Below are 19779 nucleotides of genomic sequence, written 5' to 3' on the forward strand. Positions count from 1 at the left end.
GGAGCCCAGCACCCACCGAGAACGAAACTGACTGGCTGCCGAGGACGCAAACACAGCTCTCGCTTTGGGAGTACAGGGATTGGATGGCCCTGAGGATAGACCCCCTTACCCCATACTCCCGCAGCACCTCCCACAGTTTCTCCCGGGGGACCCGGTCATACGCCTTCTCCAGATCCACAAAACACATGTAGACCGGATGGGCATACTCCCAGGCCCCCTCCAGGATCCTTGCGAGAGTGAAGAGCTGGTCCGTAGTTCCACGTCCGGGGCGAAAACCGCATTGTTCCTCTTCAATCTGAGGTTCGACGATCGGCCGAACCCTCCTTTCCAGTACCTTGGAGTAGACTTTACCAGGGAGGCTGAGAAGTGTGATACCCCGGTAATTGGCACACACTCTCTGGTCCCCCTTTTTGAACAGGGGAACCACCACCCCGGTTTGCCACTCCTTTGGCACTGTACCCGACTCCCACGCGATGTTGAATAGGCGTGTCAACCATGACAGCCCCTCAACACCCAGAGCCTTTAGCATTTCTGGCTGGATCTCATCAATCCCTGGGGCTTTGCCACTGCGGAGATGTTTGACTACCTCAGTGACCTCCACCAGGGAAATTGACGACGAAACACCATCAACCTCGAGCTCTGCCTCCAACATAGAGGGCGTGTTATTCGGATTCAGGAGTTCCTCAAAGTGTTCCTTCCAACGTCCGACGACCTCCTCAGTTGAGGTCAACAGAGTCCCATCCTTACTGTACACAGCTTGGACGGTTCCCCGTTTCCCCCTCCTGAGGTGCCGGATAGTCTTCCAGAAACACTTTGGTGCCGACCGAAAGTCCTTCTCCATGGCCTCTCCGAACTTCTCCCACACCCGCTGCTTAGCCTCCGACACGGCAGCAGCTGCAGCCCTTCGGGCCTGTCGGTACCCTGCAACCGAGTCAGGAGTCCTCCAGGATATCATATCCCGGAAGGCCTCCTTCTTCAATCGGACGGCTTCCCTGACCACCGGTGTTCACCACGGTGTCCGAGGGTTACCGCCCCTTGAGGAGCCTAAGACCCTGAGGCCACAGCTAGCCACCGCAGCTTCAGCAATGGAGGCATTGAACACCGCCCACTCCGGCTCAATGTCCCCAACCTCCACAGGAATGCTAGAAAAACTCCGCCGGAGGTGTGAGTTGAAGATACCTAGGACGGGGGCCTCCTCCAGACGTTCCCAGTTCACCCGCACTACGCGTTTGGGCTTACCAGGTCTATCCGGAAATTTCCCCCATTCCCTGATCCAACTCACAACCAGATGGTGGTCGGTTGACAGTTCCACCCCTCTCTTTACCCGAGTGTCCAAAACATGCGGCCTCAGATCAGATGACACGATCACAAAATCGATCATTGATCTTCGGCCTAGGGTACTCTGGTACCAGGTACACTTATGAGCACCCTTATGTTCGAACATGGTGTTTGTTATGGATAATCCATGACTAGCACAGAAGTCCAATAACAAATGACCGCTCGGGTTTAGATCAGGGAGGCCGTTCCTCCCCACCACGCCTCTCCAGGTGTCTCCATCGTTGCCCACGTGGGCGTTGAAGTCACCCAGCAGAACTACGGAGTCCCCTACTGGAGCCCCATACAGGACTCCATTCAGGGTCTCCAAGAAGGCCGAGTACTCTGAGCTGCTGTTTGGTGCATACGCACAAACAACAGTCAGAGTTTTCCCCCCTACAACCCTTAGTCGCAGGGAGGCGACCCTCTCGTCTACCGGGGTAAACTCCAACACCGCGGCGCTCAGCCGGGGATTTATGAGTATCCCCACACCCGCCCGGCGCCTCACGCCCTTGGCAACTCCGGAGAAGAATAGAGTCCAACCCTTATCCAGGAGTACGGTACCAGAGCTGAGACTGTGCGTGGAGGTAAGCCCCACCAGATCTAACTGATAGCGCTCCACCTCCCTCACAAGCTCCGGTTCCTTTCCCCACAGCGAGGTGACGTTCCACGTCCCCAGAGCCAGCTTCTGCCGCCCGGGTCTGGTCCGTCAAGACCCCTGACCTTCGCTGCCACCCATGTGGCTGCGCACCCGACCCCAACGGGTCTTCCCACAGGTGGTGGGCCCATGAGATGAAGAGAGGGGGGGGTGCCACGTAGTTTGTTCGGGCTGTGCCCGACCGGGCTCCGTGGCAAACCCGGCCACCAGGCGCTCGCCATCGAGCCCTCCGTCTGGGCCTAGCTCCAGACGGGGGCCCCGGGCTTCCTCCGGGCCGGGTCACATCTCCTCCGACTATTTTCTTTTACGAAACTTAAATTCATCTTTAAGGCAATGAATGGATGAGTTGTAACATGCGTCCATTATCTTACTGTACCGTCAGTGGAATTGTCTTCTACACAGATTTAAAAGAAAACCATCTCCAACGGATTACACCAATTGTTATGTATTAATATTGATCATTTTATTTGTATTAGGCCTATAAAGTTGTAATCAGCCATTTTCAAAGACTTTTTGAAAAACGATGTACTGTATATTCTGGCAACCCGCCTTCTCCAGTGAACCGCCTCCTCCCCAAACCGGACACAACTTTACTGGGCAAAAAGGCCCGTTTAATCCAAAAAGTCTCATACTGAAAATAACACAACGAGAAACCTGGGAGGAATCGACGGTCCTATCCCACGAGAACCTGTCTCTCCTTGCCCGAGCCACATGGCTGAAAGAGCCCTGATTGAGTGGAGAAGCAGGCTATTCAAGCCCTGCTTCTCCACCCGTTCCTCGGGTGCTCTGCATTTAGTTAATTGGCCCCCGCTCCAACGCCCTCAATGGCGCCATCTGGGGGTAGACTGCTTCCAGGGGTGCAGGGCCGGATCCGGGTTGCCACACTCCTCTACCCTTTGATGAAGCTTCGGGGCCTCGTGTTGGAGCGGTGGCCCTGCCTGAAGCGGAGCTGCTCCCGCTGCCGCCGTCGCCCGCTGCGTCGTCGCCCGCTGCCTCGTCTCCGGCTGTGTCGAGGCTGGCGTTCACTCAAAAAATGGTCCGTAGCTTGGTCGAGTCCTCGGTCGATTCTCCACCATATGTGGCGACCCGGCCCCAGGAATGTCTCTACCACTCAGGAAATCAACATTTGCGTTGTAGTAGCAGAGAATGGCCTGCGGGGCAGTATGTACATTGTTAAATACATGAATAGGCTTGAATTTAGTAGTAATATGGAGGTTTCATATTTTTACAAAATGGAGTATGTGAACATTGCTGAATAACAATCATGTATATTAAATGTATTGCAGGAGTTTAGCTTGACACTAACCAAGTGAAAGGACAATTAAATGAACCGCACCAAACATGTAGAAGTCAATGTGGGATTTTAATATATAAACAAAAACACTTGACAGAAATGTAATACAATTTTATAAAGGAAAGCAGAGGAAAACATTTTCCAAATTCATCTTTTCGAAATGTCACCACCATTCCGAAAGCAAGTGAAGAGGTTTGTGTAAAAGCAGTCCTCCCTGACCAGCTCTGTCCCTGACTCTAAACCCTGACTCTCAACCCTAACGCTAAACCCTCTGAGGGCAGGAAGACGCGCCTTCAGTGTAAAGATTTGAACCAGAGAGAAGGAAGAAAAGAGGAAGCAGTAGAGCGTAGTGAAGTTAGTGACAGACGTGAGGGAAAGGCGTGTGGAAGCACACGGTTACATGTGGGGTCAAGAAGATCACTCCCACTGGAGGTCATTGATCCATCAGCCTCAGACTGCTGAGCTCAGCAGGTCTTCTGGAGGACAAGGCTCTGATGAACTGAGGAGACGGGACCAGCACGATGTCAGGATCAGGGCGGGTTTAGCTCAGGTGTGTCTGCCTGGACCAAACAAGGACATTGATTAGGTTCAATATTCAAAAGATGCAACATTATCTGAACCAAAGATAAGTCATTAAGGAGCAGGCAGGCTTTAGGGCGCCTTGCTCAAGGACGCATCACTGTATTCTGAGGACTTGAACCCGGCACCATTGGTTTGAGAGTTGAACCCCCAACCCCCTACCTAGTCCACTATGTCCAGATAATGCAAACTTATGAGGAATCCTTGGTGGTAGAGTCCTGGTGATCCTCAGGATTTGCCTTCCAGATGTACGGCTTCTCCATCAGTCCTCCAGATTCCTGGTCTGATTACAAACTTCATTTGTCTCTAATGTAAGGTAACAAACACAGTAGTAGTAGTTGGGCTCTAATGTAATGTAACAAACACAGGAGTAGTTGGGCTCTAATGCAAGGTAACAAACACAGTAGTAGTTTGTCTCTAATATCAGGTAACAAACATAGTAGTAGTTTGTCTCTAATGTAAAATAACAAACACAGGAGTAGTTGGGCTCTAATGCAAGGTAACAAACACAGTAGTAGTTTGTCTCTAATATCAGGTAACAAACACAGTAGTAGTTTGTCTCTAATGTAAGGTCACAAACACAGGAGTAGTTGGGCTCTAATGGCGCGTAACAAAGTAGCAGCTGTAGTTTGTCTGGTAAACAACCACAATAGTATGCCGGAACTTGTACTGGACAAACTAATCCTGCATTACAACAAGTCTACTGTTTATTTTAGGCAAACTTACGAGGATCCTGGTTGGTGGAGCGATGTCGTCCTCCAGAGTCATGGCTCCTCCATCAGCTCTCCTCAGCCAGAGTTCTGGTCTGGAACAAACAGAGCGAGTCTGGCCCCACAGTCTGGTAACGAACATGTAGTTGGTCTTATTTTTAAGCCCTTTATTCCCGGTTTGTTTGGTTAGTACAAACTTACAATCCTTGTTTGTAGAGTGATGTTCATCCTCCAGATTCACGGCTCCCCTACCAGCTCGCCTCCTCTCCAGGAACACGTTCTAGTAAGAAAACACAGCGGTAGTTGGTTAACGCATAACAGCTGTATTTTGCCCTTTAAGTCAACCATGTACCTAAAAACAAACTTACGAGGAATCCTTGTTGGTCGATTCCTAGTCGTCCTCCAGCGTCTCAGCTCCTCCAGCAGCTCTCCTCTGAAAGAGTCCTGGTCTGGAAAAAACAGCAGAAGTCTTGCTTCAACATGTGGTAAAACAGATGTAGTCGTCTGGTATATATGGTACAAACGCCGGTAGTTTGTGGTAGCAGTGAGTGTGATGATCACTTCCGAGTCAAGCTCCATCTACCCCATGACAGACGTCCTTCACCAGGCAGGGCCTCCACAAGGCAGGGCCTTCAGCACGACTCCTCCAACAGCTCCTTCAGCACGGGTCCTCCATCAGCTTGGCTCCTCCATCAGCTCCTTCAGCACGGCTCCTCCAGACATGGATTCCTGGTCTGGTTACAAACCCAGTCCATCTCAGCAGTAAATCACCTGGGGACGAAACACACCCCACCTTCTGCATCCGAGGTTCACAAATTTAAACACTTAAATTAGACAATGTCTGCAGATTGTCGCATTCAGCAATTCATCCACTACGGTCGTAGGAGCACTAGTAACATGAATGGCTCATATGACTACTACATAACCCCCGTATGAATTAACTAAAATCACAGCTTGGCACAGATTTAAAGTCAAAAGATGATCAAAACTAGACCTAAACTACCGTGGATTTTAGTGTTTCAGATGAGCTTGGTGATGGTTACCCTCTGGTCCGGTGCTGTGGGCCCCTGGTCTCCAGCCTCAGTCTCCGGTCCACCCTGGCACCACAAGCCTCTGGTCCCCAGCCTCTCAGCCTCGCCGTTCAGCTACAGCAGCAGGTTTATATCAGCATTTGCCCAACAATAAACTTAATTGACTCATCCGAAACAGTGTTGCACAATTAATTGAACTATTATTTTATAACTCAAGGCTAGAAAAGACTTGAGACCAGACATGAGCATCCCGTTTTCAGGAATGAAGACAGAGCTGTCCACAAGTTTAAAGAAGTGGTTCAGGCCATGCATTGAAACTGACCTGAGAAGACTACTCACACAGAGCACTGACCTGTTCTGGAGGACTTCTGACTGGAGGTGGAGGTCTGTCTCTTGGTGAGGAGGTGGAGGTCTGGCTCTGGGTGAGGAGGTGGAGGTCTTGCTCTGGGTGAGGAGGCAGACACCTTGGGACAAACTACATGTTACCTTTTGAACCTTGTACAGTTCTAGACTAGAGTATTGTAACATGTGGGAATGACTGCCATTATTTTAGCTTTGATATTATGAAGTTGGTAACTGAACCAAAGTCGTTGTTTAACATCATTCCATTGGGTAGGGTTTAACTTCTGTGGCAATTAATGACAGCAGATATTTAGAACGTACAAAAGTTGAAGTAACAAAGAACTCTAAGCAGTATCGATATTAAATCAAATATACTCAGCCATATTCAGGTGCTGGGTTCCGTTGAAGAAATGTCAAATTAGCTTCCACCTTGAAATGATTTTCAGCCTCCCCTGATGTCAAAAGTGGGCCCGCAAGTAGAACGCCGTTTTGTACGCAGTGAGAGTCCCGTCACGTCATCGTGGTTAAAAGTACGGCGCAACCATCGGAATTTATCAACATATTGTACGACGTACGCATGAGTATGTATTTAATATCAGACTTAAGTTGTTTAAGATAGGGGCAACAATTCCCAATCGAAACCGACTGAAATAGAATAGGAAACGGCTCGAGGTTACGCAAATACAATCCAGAACGTTCCGCCAGATTCCCTCAGGGGACTCCAGTCCAACTAACTGCCAGGTGGTTTCTTATGGTTGTCAAGACTACAACGTTCTATGCTAACCATTGGGACTAAATCAAGTGACCACACTCAGAACCTTCCACGGCGGGAAGCACAAACCGTCCGACTGGAATCCGAACATTCCGGCCGGAACCAACCAAAGAAAAAACAGAACCAGCGCCTCACCTTGAGCTGAACGGAGGAAGATCCTGAAGTCCAGCGATGGTCTTCATTAAAACACAGCCAACAGACTTACCTTGAGGAGATCCGTTTGTTGCCGTTGGTCATTCCTATTCAGTGTACCTTTACATTATTATGCACCCAGTGTGTACAAGTTATATCACTCAAAACCATACGAAGAACCAAACTACCATGTACGTCCCACAACAACTTTAAAACTAAAATCATTCAATACAAAACCGTGTATACATTTTACAATTATCTAGATTATTCCGGGTATAAACCATACAGAGCAAATCTAAACGTTGAGCAGAGAGCCGACCATAGCCCTGCAACGTCACCCTGACCACCTCATCACCAACAGCAAATCATGGGCATCATCGTGGGCATCCGAGTGAAAGGACTGCCCATAATAAAAAGAAGCCCAATTCCTGAACTATCCAACCATCTTCATGGATTAAAGATTTACAGACTGGACATTCCATTGTGTTCTAATCACCTTAGTCTGCTCCCTCGTTACTTATAAAACTCTACATCTCCATCACTAGAGTGTTGCATCCTACTCATGGGGGTGTGGTCCGAGTGAGCAGAGATGCATGCTGGGATACAGTGCCGTCTGAAGTCTTCAGTTCTATAGACACGCCCCTCAGGAGAAACCAAGTGTTTAAGAAACTGTCGTGACATCAGTTACATGAGCTGGAATATCCTTCAAGATGGCACCAGGATTCTCAGAGGAGAACGGTCAAGAGAAAGATGTGTGGGTTCTTCCCCTCTGCCAGTGGAACACAACAACGGTCTTCATCAGAGTACCATGGAAACATTCTCCTCTTTATACCTTGAAGCCCAGTGAAGGTTTCCACAGGGCTCTTCATCAATCCGGCCAGGTAGGAAGAGCCGTCTCATTACAGGTCTGAAGGTCATCTTGAAAATCCATTTAGGTCCCTTTCCAACGTCAGACTCCGTGTGGAATTCCTTTTGGTGTCAATCCTCCATTTATCCTGATTGGTGTAGTCCTAATTTGAAGACACTGATCTGAACACACCGCTTGCATCCTTTTACACTTGAGTTGGATACTCTCCTTCCTGCCCAGTGTGTTGGATATCGCTCTGGAGCGTCGCTCAGGGCTCTTCATGTCTACTGGAGGCCCTTGAGTAAACGTGTGGTCATCCATCAGGTATGATTTAGTTGACCCTTCCAATATCCCAAGCCAATCACACAGACCCCCGTATGAACATTATCACTGTCAAAGCAAGCCGGACACACACATAGAACCCAGGCCAGGCACGTAGAACCCTATGCCAGGTGTGAGTGGGAGACACACACAGTAGAACCCTCAAAAATCTTCCATCTCATGTCAAACACACACACACCACTGAGCCATAAAGGGCCAAACAATCATGCAGGGTAAAAACCTCATGCCAAATAACATTCCATCATTCCCCACCCCTCCTGCCAGGGCACCCATACCAGAACAACCAATTTCTCCAGAGATGTAAATTATGCACAACATTCTTCAGTGGCGTCCCACATTGGTGATGGATTATGCTTTGCGTCTCCAAAATGTCCCAGGTTGATTCAACGTCTCTGAAGTCATGTCTTTGTAGTCAAGTGGTTTCCTGAATGAGGGGCCTTCACAGATGCAAACGGTGCAGCTTTAGTCAGCCTGAGGACAGGAAGGAGGTCATCTGTTCAGAAGACCACCCAGTGGAGGGGGGTGGCTCTTGAGGAGCAGGATCCATATGGGGATGGCCCCAAATAAGACCTTGGAAATTAAACCTTCCTGAGGAGTCACGATGCCTGGAGGGGACTGTTGAATGTGTTCCATGGTTCTCTGTCAGACTGAAGTTGTGTTTTGGCCGTTGAGATGAGGAGCCCCCTCATCTCCCCCTGGTGTTTCTCCTTCTGAATCCCTGTCTCCATCTTTAAGAACATTCCAGTCCATGTAACTGACGTCACGACAGTTTCTCAAACACTCGGTTTCCCCTGAGGGGGCGCGTCTACAGACCTGTAGACTTCAGACAGCTCTGTATCCCAGTATGCACATCTGCTCACTCAGACCACACCCTCATCAGTAAAGCAACACTCATGTGATGAAGATGCAGAGCTCAGGAGAGTAGAATGAAAGAAGACTGCAGATATCAGAAACCAACCCATTGCCCAGGCTTACAACAATAACTTGGAGCCTGTAACCATTTTAACAAATCATTAAAACCAACATAAACCAAATCCCTAAGTAACCCATGAACCAATAAAACATCCTTGCTACTCAGATCAACCTTCAGGTAACAGGTTAACTCACCAGGAAGCCAAAATACATCAATATGCCCAAGAGTAATGAGAAATTAATGACTCACAGTTTGCAGTTCATCTTCATGGTTAAGTTGGGATACTCACAGAACTGCAGTTAAGTATCCATGATAGACCTTTGAAGGATGGAACAGTTTACTCATGGTACAAATTTCAAATGAGTTAAACCACCACAATCCCTAATTAGTAAAACTCAATGCTAATTGAGCCAATTAGTAAAACTCAATGCAGGTTCGGCGCCCTGTGGTCTTCTTGGTAACAGTGAGAGGCTATTTCAGCTCTGTGTTTGATCTTAAATGACCTACCTCATTTTAATTAAAGGGATGAGTCGGATTTAGATTCATACTTCAAAACGAAAAAAAAGTCTTCTTTCAATTCACCTTACTGTGCGACACACACACACACACACCGAAGGTAATGTAACCTTCATACACCGGACTTTCAAACCCAAAGGATGGCAAGGCACACAGTTGCAAATAGGTTTTTAACAACATTCATTCCCCCACAGTGGCAGATAAGTGCCAAACATACAGAGGAGGCCAACCCCCAAATATCTGAAAATAGTAAAATAAAAACATTCAAAACCATTTCCAAAAACAAATAATTCAATCAAAATAATCAATTATTAAATATTCTCTATAATAAATCAAGCATATTCAAAATCAAAAACCGGTACTTCAAACAATGTCAATAAATCACATAATCCATTAACAAAATAAATGCAAATTAAACTCAATCACTGAGTATATTTAACCATAATTTACAACATGATGGAATAATCACCTCAGTAGATATTTAGCATCTCGTGGAGAGCTGAGCACCCTGCTCAACACAGACAACCTCTTCTGGCAACAGCATCCAGCAGACTGTCAGAAGGACAGCAGCTCAGCCCTTTTATACCCCATGGCCCCTCCCACTAGACAGGCTCAATCAACAGGGGGATTATAATACTGTGGCATATTGCAGGTCAACCATGAATAAACTCATCAAATATACAGCATGCATGTTAAAGTTCATTTCAACTTTTAGATCAGTGATTTTCACTCGTGCATTTAGGCTTGTCGCTCATTAATGTCCAATGTCAATGTTCAGTGTCCCCCTTTGACACAAGGAAAAATGGTTTGGCCCAAATTGGGCCAATCAGTGGCAGCAGGTGTTTCCTGACACCATATTTAAAGCCCTCAGCCCCACCCCGACTCTTTTAGTCTGCAGTACGGAGCCATGGTGAGAGGGAGAGATTGTTTGTGAGTGTGTGTGGCTTGAATAAAGAGCTTGTATGTATACTGTATTGTATGCTTGAAGGTTTACTTTTCATGCACTATCCATCAATGCGCGCTATTGACGGGCAGTTAAACAGACAGGGCCAGGCCAGTGGTCAAACTGTCACACACGCACACACCACAGATACACACATATAGATTCACACACATATAGATTCACACACAACATATAGATACAAACCATATGCACGCACAAACGACAGATACAAACTATAGGTATACACCATATAGATACACACACACCATAGTTACACACCATAAGGATAAACACACCAAATAGACACTCATCAAAGATTAACTTAATATAGATACAAACTATATAGATAGATACCCCCCCACACACACACAGGGTTTTATTATATTTTAATTATGTTGGTCAGTTTTAAGTGTCCATATTTGGATTAGCACTGGAGCACTTTAATTGTTTTATCCACTGTATGTAACTGTCCCGTTTGTGTGTATGCGTTGTCCTAACTGTGTGACGGAAGCCCACTTTTAAACTGCAACACAAGTTTTCCTACGGGTACGAACAAAGTAACCTGAACACACACACACACACACACACACTGGTCACTAAATACTACTCCTTCTCTCTTCTCCCCTCTAATCCTTTTCTCCTCTCCTTCCGCCTCTCTTCCACGCATATCGCATTTTTATTGCCTCTTCTCAAGAGAATAGATTTGGGTGGAGATTTCTAGGATTCATATGTGTTTGTGCAGTCATTGCAGACGGTTTTCTCATTTCACGGAGGAGGGCAGAGAGATGGCAAGAGGAACTATCTTCGGTCTCCCGAGGAAGCGCAAAGTGTCCGAAATGGAGGAGACATAATGTTTGTCTTTTCTTTGTTTCTTTATTTTTTATTGGTTTGTTTGAAGAGAAGAGCAGAAAATTAAATTGATAATAATGGATACCAATTCCAAGAAAAATATTATTTGAATCAAAATGAAATCATATATTGATGGTTATTATGCACACAATATACAGCGCAAGAAAATAAAAATGCAGACGTTTTTTGCAAAGTAAACAATTTCTGTTCCAGGGACGTGCACAGCGGGGTTGCTCAGGTTGCTTGGGCAACTGCCCATATGCCCTCCTCGACTCAGGTTGCCCTTCCGAGAAAAAAAAATAAAAAGATATTTTTTTTTTTAATCATTTAATGGATGCAGAATTTCATGTAGGCCTAGATAATAAAAATCGCCACTCGAAACATTTCATAAAGTAAGCGTAGCCTCATTAAATTCCGTTCGGGCACTGAGAGTGAAAGTCAGTAGGGGGAGGGCAAACTCTGCCGCGCGGCAACAGCCGCTTTTGCCGTCACTACAGGGTAGTGATGTGCTCCGAAATCAGTGTGGTCAAGAGCGGCTGTCTGACCTCCTCCTGCTGTCCATAGAGAAGGACATACCAATCGACAAAGAAGAGGTTCTGAAGGCTTCTCTTTTGAAGCTTTGCATTTTTAAAATGTCAATTTGGAGAAACTTATCAGTGACTTCATAGGATGTTGTTTAATTATGTTTGTGTTCATGTTATGTTCTTCTTCTTCAAGTCATGTTTTTCCGCATTATCGTTAGTAGTAGTTATTTCAGTGTTTTACTTATTTGTATTAATATATTAATAAAGACCCTGTTATTCTCAGTCCTTCATATAGCCTGTGAGTTGTTTTTTTTGGGGGGGGGGGGGTGCCCTTTTTTCAGGTCAGAGCAACTGCCCCTCAAAATTCCTGTGCACGTCCCTGTTCTGTTCCCTCTTTCTTCATTTGTCACGTGAAGTTGTTCCCCATTTTGTTATACTTTTCCATCATTGCCAATACATTTTTTTTTTATTATATCAATATTAATTTAAACAAAAATAAATAAATATAAAGAGAAAAGTCGACTCTCTCTAGCTTTCAATTATTTTTCAAGTCTTATTTAAAAAAAAACTTTTAATAACAAAAAACCTTTTAATAACAAAACATTTTAATAACTCGTATTTTAAATGACCAAAGTCAATCAAACATCTGTGGTGTAAAAGGCAACATTGTGTTTTTACACTTGGGGGAGTAAGAAAAGGGTGTCCGTTGTCTTCTTTACTAAACCATGTTCATTGGGCCAGTAACTGATAAGCCATCTTCAAAAAAAATGATCTAGGTCATGTTTATTGTGAAGGAATTAGGATGTGTCTTGCTGTCATTGTTATTATTCTCATCCTTATTAGAGAAAGAATAATAAATATTTTCTCTTTCTGTTCCAGAGAGATGATCTTCTAGCCCACTTTGGAGCGTTTGGATCACATTAGGAGTCCTAGGGGTTCTAATTATCATTTTAATCATCACCATGTTACTTTTTTAAACCTCCTGACTGTATGACCGGTACCATCAGACACAGCAGGGTCGGACTGGGTCGTAGGGGCCAGGATTCAACGGTCACAAGTCATTTAGGGGAGCCTTGTTAGAGGGGCTGACCAGCTTCAGGGAAGAGGACAGTTGACAGACTGACGATTGGATGGCAATCAGGGAGGCAACTTCAGCACTACAACTTCAGCACTACAACTTCAGCACTACAACTTCAGCACTACAGAAGGGACGTCCAAAGGGCACCCTTCCAGGACTGCAGAGATGTGTATCTAGAAGGATAGAGATGAAGGACTTCTTCTGCTACAACAAACAGATGTGGTGTTTTATAGCCTGTTGATCGGATGGAAAAGCAATTTGAGCTGCATTTTGCTGTTATGGTAAAGGTTGCTCCTATGGTGATTTATTATCATTGTTCGCTTTATTTGTATCATAATTTAATAATGAGCCACTTTTATACATTTTAGGTAACTATCTGTAAATGATGTCTTACCATTTGTCTTGGTCTTCACTGCCTCACTGTGGATGGGTGTTAAAATGAGCTTCACCTCCAACACACGATGCCTCTGGTGCTGCACAGATTGTAATGTTGTACCCATTAAGTTAACGGTGAAAACATCAAATTAAATGAATAAATATATATATATTTTAATCCTCTATTGCTTGTCATTTCAAATCTCCCTGCTGGTTTTGTGTTATTTTCTTCCGAGCAAAGACACTGTGGCGAGCAGCACGGGACGAACTAGACGATCCCAGGTCAAACGAGTCTTCAACCCTCGTGCCCCATACTCCTGCTCCGGGGTGAGCCCCTGTAGGGCGGCGTGGAGGGCCAGATCCTCCCGCGCAGCAGGGGGGGACCTCTGGGTACCCGTGTTGGGCGTAGAGCCTAGCGTCAGCGGCGTTAGCTTAGCCCCCAGGCTCTCCTCCTCCTGGCGGCGGCGACCAGCTGGCTGCTCCCTGCTCTGGTCACTGAAAGTCCGCTGCTCAAATCGCGGCAAGCAGGAACTGCGCCAGGTACGGCACCAGCAGCGGCGCCTCGTGGAACTGAGGCAGCTTGGCCGGTGTCCTGGCCACCGGGGGGTCGGCGGCTGACAGCGGTTCCCCCGTCGTGCAGGGCTCATTAGGGCGGGCTGCACCTGCCCCCTCCTCTGTGGGCTCAGCCTTCACCTGGCATACTTAGTAAAGAAAGACACACCTCTACACAGTGGCGTGCACAGGTAGACCCAAGGCGGTGCTATAGAACCTGTCCTTTGCCCCCTGGCCCAATCAAGTGCCCTTTTGAAAAAAATAAAATAATCAGAAATATTTTTTATTTTTTTTTAACAGTGCATGTGGCCCATGCCGACATTATCATCTATAAAGGCTTGACAATTAAAAACGTGTGATAATAATGCCCCAAAATATATGCCCCCCCCCCCTTCCTCGCACACACCTCTCTTCCTTTGTCAACGTGAACGCGCAGAGCGGACACAAACGGTTGCAGCAGCAGTTCACAGCTGCTGCCCACACACACCTACTCCCCTGCCCTGCCCAACCAGCGATGTAACACATAAATTAATTGAGTCTAGAGTGTATTGTTTGCACCCTAAGCCTCCTTTCTGGATACTGTGACTGAGGATCTAAACAGGAGATTCAACACTGGAAGTCCCACTGCTAGAATCATTCAGTCCTTCCACCCCTTAACGGTACATGCCAACTGGGTAAGCACGCCAAACTCAGAAGCCAAGGAAGCTGTCCGCATCCTCTGTGATCTCTATGGAGAAGACGAGGACCAGCTGAAGACAGAACTAAAGGTGTTCCACTCCAGCTTTCCTGCAAAGGACCTCAAAGAAATCTTTGCCATACTGAGGGAAAAGAGTGGCCAGCTCATCTTTCCTGCCTTTGTGAAGATGATAAAAATCGATGCAACATTGCCAGTGACAAATGCTTCTGTGGAGAGATCATTTTCAAAGCTGAAAATTATCAAAACTAAACTAAGAAGTCTGTGTGGAGAAGAACGGCTCTCTGACCTTCTCCTGCTTGCTATAGAAAAATATATCAAGATCAATCATAGTGAGGTCATCAACATCTTCAAAGACATGGCACCGAGGAGGTTGCTGCTTTAGAAAGTGATAATCACTCTTCACTTCAAAATCTCACACTGCTATAATATGGCAGCCGGCAGTTCCACATGCTGCTTGTTTCATTCCCATGTGTTCTAATGTGATTTTGTGTATGCTGCCTTTAGCTCGAGACCCTCGGCTCCACCCCTTCAGCTCCACCTCTAGACTGTGCACACCTGGAGTCCTGCCGCTGTCTGCTGTTGCCTGCTGTCGCCTGCTGTCGCCTGCTGCCCGGTATTCCTGTCCCGTCAACTGTTTAGCAGCTCTTCAGTCTTTGTTTTGTGTTGAGCCAGGAAGCCTGCCATTATGTTTGTTCCCACTTTTCTTGTTGCTAGGGAGGATTAGAACATGTACTTTTCTTTAATTTAGAAAGTTGTCTTTTGTTTCTTGTCAGGGATAGGCTTTTGTTTGTTGTTTTTGCCCGTTGATCTCCCTGAAGACAAGCGCTTGAGTTTGGCAATAAACACCCTTAACTTGGACTACATGACTCCTACTGTTTTTGACATGGTACTATGTTACTCCCCTTACCCCCTAGCCCACTTAGTGCCCTCATTTTTCACTGAGCACCTGCCCCCCAAAATGTCTGTGCACGCCACTGCCTCTACATTACAAAAGAACCGTTTGAACCTTTGGCCGAGTCCAACCCTGCTTTGTCTGATGGTACGATGATAAAGTCAGGAGGTTTATAACAAGAGAGGAAGCCAGAGACAATGACAGCGCTGGGCAGTGTTGTGGTTCAGACGGTCGTGTTACTGACGGGGCTGGTCGTCGTTCAGGGAGGTAAGCTGGACCGAATATAAACCGTCTCTCTGGCAAACCTAATATCAAGAGTTCTTCTATGTTTGGTTTGTTATGCTCGATATTTGGACTAGAACCAGGACTCAAACTATCTTTTTTTTCTAAAAATATAGGTCTTAGGTTTTACTTAGAATGTGGAAAATAATAAATAAAATACAAAATAAATAAATGTATTTGACCTCATTTGAACTTTGCTCATACAGAAACCAAAGCTGTCTCTAAAGATTAAACCAGTTTCTCAGGTGGGTCAGGTGATGTGAGAGAAGACGAGAGATAAGCAGACTGGGAAAGATAACATGCGTGTTGCTGAACAAAAAATAAAAAGCTAGAGAACATAAATCTGTCCTCTGGATTAGTTAAGAGGACACAGTTTGTCATTCACTCTCTCAGATTGTAGAGGTCTATAGGTCATGTTTTATGAGTGATTTAAGATCATTTTTAAATGAGTAGTCACTTATTAACAGTTATCACCATCAGAGTATTACTTATGGGCCTGCTTCTAAAGTAAATGAAGAGTATGACTCCAACACCCCCCTGTCCTCTGACCTCCAGACACCCAGGTGGGCTGTGTGTTTGGGGGGAGCTGTGTGCTGCCTTGCCGCTTCCAGCCAAACAGTGATACCATCCTCCACTGGGTCAAGAAGGATGGGAAGAACGTTCAGGTCCACTCCTACTACGATGACCAGGACCAACTGGGACACCAGGACCCTCTCTACAAGGGAAGGACCTCCCTGTTCCATGACCAGATCTCTGGGGGCAACGCATCCCTTGGTGTGGCCAGGGTGAACCTCCAGGACCAGGGCAGGTACCTGTGTTACGCCCGCACTTTACAGAACAACCAGGAGACCTTCGTCAGCCTGACAGTGGCCCTCATTTATCAAACGAGCGTACGACAGAAAACGTGCGTAAAATGGACGTACGCTCATTTCAACGTTGAGCTTGGCATTTATCAATTTGAACGTGAGCGCAGGCTGCGATGAAATCTCACGTCAGGTCTGAGCTCGTGTACGCAAGTTTTTTTGGCGCAACATACGGGTATTTCAATGATGAATAGTGCAGCACAAGTAGCCCATGTTCAACATCTGTATTAATTACTAAATAAATTGGAATTAGCCCAGCCGTTCAAACAATTACAATCAAGTCAGGCCTAATTAAAAACAGTATTGCTATGAAAATAATTAGAATGTGACAGGTGAAATGTTTATTCAGCTGTCTATATTAACAGGAGCTTTGCCAAATAGGTGGTCGTGTCTCAGCGATGGCAGATCTGGCTCTGTTAAGGACCTCAACGCACAGACGAGAGAGTTTTTCGAGACCGCGCCGATTTTTTTAAGGAGGGCGATGAATGGCTCTTGAGTCGTTTTCGTCTCCCAAGGCATCTCCTGATGGAGCTATGCAATGCTTTGGAGCCACAATTAAGGCGAGAAACTAGGCGATCAAACGCAATACCTGTGCAGGTTTGCTCTACCTTGGGATTTTTGGCCACCGGGATCTTGCAGCGGGAGATCGGGGACAGGTCTGCTATTTCCCAGCCAAGTATTAGCCGAACCATGCCAGCAGTTTTGGCAGCTATAATGTCCCTCTCCAAACGTTATATTAAATTCCCATATAATAACGATCAGCAAACTGGAATCAAACGGGATTTGTATGCTATTGCTAGGTTTCCAAATGTGATTGGTGCGGTTGATTGTACCCATGTGCGTATGAACCATATATTAATGATTACGCGTACATCAACCGCAAAAGCTACCATTCAGTTAATGTTCCGATTATTTGCGATGCCAGAATGTCAATCCTGAACATGGTAGCCCGATGGCCTGGGGGCACGCACGATTCTTTTATTTTCCAAAACAGCAACGTTGGGCATCGTCTACATCAGGGCGCACTACATGGTCAGAGTCATCTCGGGGAGTTACGCTGCAGTCGCACTGCACCGGCCTCCTCCCGTTTCTTGCTTGGCCGGCTTCACAGCCGCAACACGATTTTTTTGGTGCTGAGCTTCATGTCGGACCATTTCTTCTTCACCTTATTCGGAATTAAATAACTTTAACGGAATGCAAACAATAGCATATATGTGAAATGTTTTAAGCTGGATAACAGAAGTTGTACATTTAATTTATTATTTAATTAATTTAATTAACAAACCTCTTCCGTAGCCCGACGAACATTGGAAACACTATTCACTGCAACAGTTATTTCCTTCCATATAGCATTCTTTTGCTGGCCTTTAATGCCAGCTATAGGCTACCAAATAAAACCAGACGGTTCGCATCCACCAGTGACCCGAGCGTCTCCATTTGGGTCTCGGAAAAATTCCTCTATTTTACCGTTGGACGTTTCTCCATGTCGTAAAAGTTAGGGGCGAGACTTCTGAAGACGTGCTTTTATATGGGCGTGTTACGTTAATTACGATCGATCTCAGCCGCCGTATTTATCAACACCAAGATCCTTCGTACGCTGGGATTGGTGTGATACGAAGGTTTCGTAAATCTCACGTGGGTCCTATCGTAAGATGAATCATGCGTTCAGATTTGCGCTCATTTCTACGTTCGTTTGATAAATGAGGGCCAGTGAGAGGTGAGCTCAAGTCCTGTTTAACAGGACTCAAATATTAAATATTTTAAAAAGAACAACTCTTTTGAGTTTCTCGTTTTGATGCACTACCACTTCGTTGCAGCTCCTGTTTCTAGAGTGGACATTGTACTCGTGAACAACACTGTCACCTGTAAGTCTAGAGGAATCTACCCAAGACCACACCTCACCTGGTCCGTCAGTCCTCGCCCGGCTACTGTCCACCTGAACACAACCGAGGTCCATGAAGATGACCAGGGACTCTATGACATAACTGGCTCCTAAAGGACTGTTTACAATGACACAGAATCGACCTACAGCTGCTCAGTCCACAATGAACACAGTGCAAGGAAAGCCACGATGAGGTTACACCTTAAGTCTTTGAATATTAGAATGGCAACAGTCAGAGAAAAAGTAGATTAGATCTGGTGCGATACAATTTGTGATGGCTTTAACTTAAAGTGGAACCATAAGGCCGCTAATTGCTAACATAAGAGAGTACTGCTTCAAATGTGTGTTTGAGAAAATATTTCGGTCTTCTACATCTACTCCATTTTCGCAGAAAAATGGTAAAATGTTAGAGTTGATGTAATTGGTCTGGGATTTGCGTTCTCCATTGGTCAGATAAGGAAAAATCGTCTGACTCTCCGTCCACCCGTGTGTGTTATCTTCATCAGCTCCAATGCAAAGTGCTCCCAGGAGTGAGGTGTTACTCCCTTGTAACGCCTCGGGGCTCGATGACATCACCTGGACCTTCAACCACAACCAGACCATCCTCAGAAGACAAGCAGGACAAGAGAAGGTGGTGGAAACAGAGTGGCAGCAGCATGTAAGAGACCTGTCTGAATCAGGCAGCCTCCTGCTGTATGTGACCTCATCAGCCCAGAGTGAAGGGACGTACAGGTGTACTCTCAGGAATGCAGACGAAGAAGACGTAACCCACATTGAACTGAAGATACTGGAGGACCCAATGGCAGGTAGGCTCTTGGTGAAAGCACAAAAGCATCTGTGTGATGATTAAACCATCCTTGGTGTGAAGGAGACATCGGGCTTACAATACTTTGATTTCAACGTACATTGTGTTTTCTAGGCTGATAACTAAAGTCAATTTAGACATTGTGTTGAAAACATTGTTGACTAGGTCATGTTTAACATGAAGCTACTTGAATGTATATTAAACTTCTTGTTATTATTTGTTATTATTGTACTAATATTATTAATAATAATGATGATAATTATTTGTTTTATTGTTATTATTTTTTCCCTTTTTCTTTTCAGAGGGATCTTTGGTGGAATTAGGAGTCATCCTTGTAGTTATGCTTGGAGTTATCACCGTCATCGTAATCCTCATTATCTGGTAAATATATGGCCACCGGTACTACACATTTTATCAACTGGGATTTTTGCTTTATTTATTTCTGGGTCATTTATGAGTGATGTGGGTCTGTGTGGTTTTAAGAATATGTTTGAGATGAATCTATAATTAATTTACCACTTTTTGCTCTTAGGAGGATAAAAATCAAAACAAAGATAGCAACAAAAGGTAAGCAACTAAAGCCCTCA

General features: G+C 45.6%; 1 long non-coding RNA gene across 5 annotated transcripts; it reads right to left on the reverse strand.

Annotated features, from left to right (window-relative positions):
- Positions 1–3316: 3316 nt before the first annotated feature.
- Positions 3317–10293, reverse strand: LOC132452658 (uncharacterized). Of its 5 annotated transcripts, none has more exons than XR_009524450.1 (8): positions 9920–10293; positions 5939–9252; positions 5599–5700; positions 5139–5289; positions 4924–5004; positions 4757–4835; positions 4572–4683; positions 3317–4128 (listed from the first exon to the last, which is right to left on the reverse strand). It is a non-coding gene; the product is annotated as an uncharacterized LOC132452658 (long non-coding RNA). The 5 variants fall into 5 exon arrangements; XR_009524448.1 differs by having other exon boundaries at positions 4572–4650; positions 5139–5351; XR_009524449.1 differs by having other exon boundaries at positions 4572–4650; positions 5559–5700.
- Between the last annotated feature and the right edge of the window lie 9486 nt (positions 10294–19779).

The sequence above is a fragment of the Gadus macrocephalus genome, chromosome 23 (genome assembly GCF_031168955.1).
Source record: "Gadus macrocephalus chromosome 23, ASM3116895v1".
In the NCBI taxonomy this organism is placed as follows: Eukaryota; Metazoa; Chordata; class Actinopteri; order Gadiformes; family Gadidae; genus Gadus; species Gadus macrocephalus.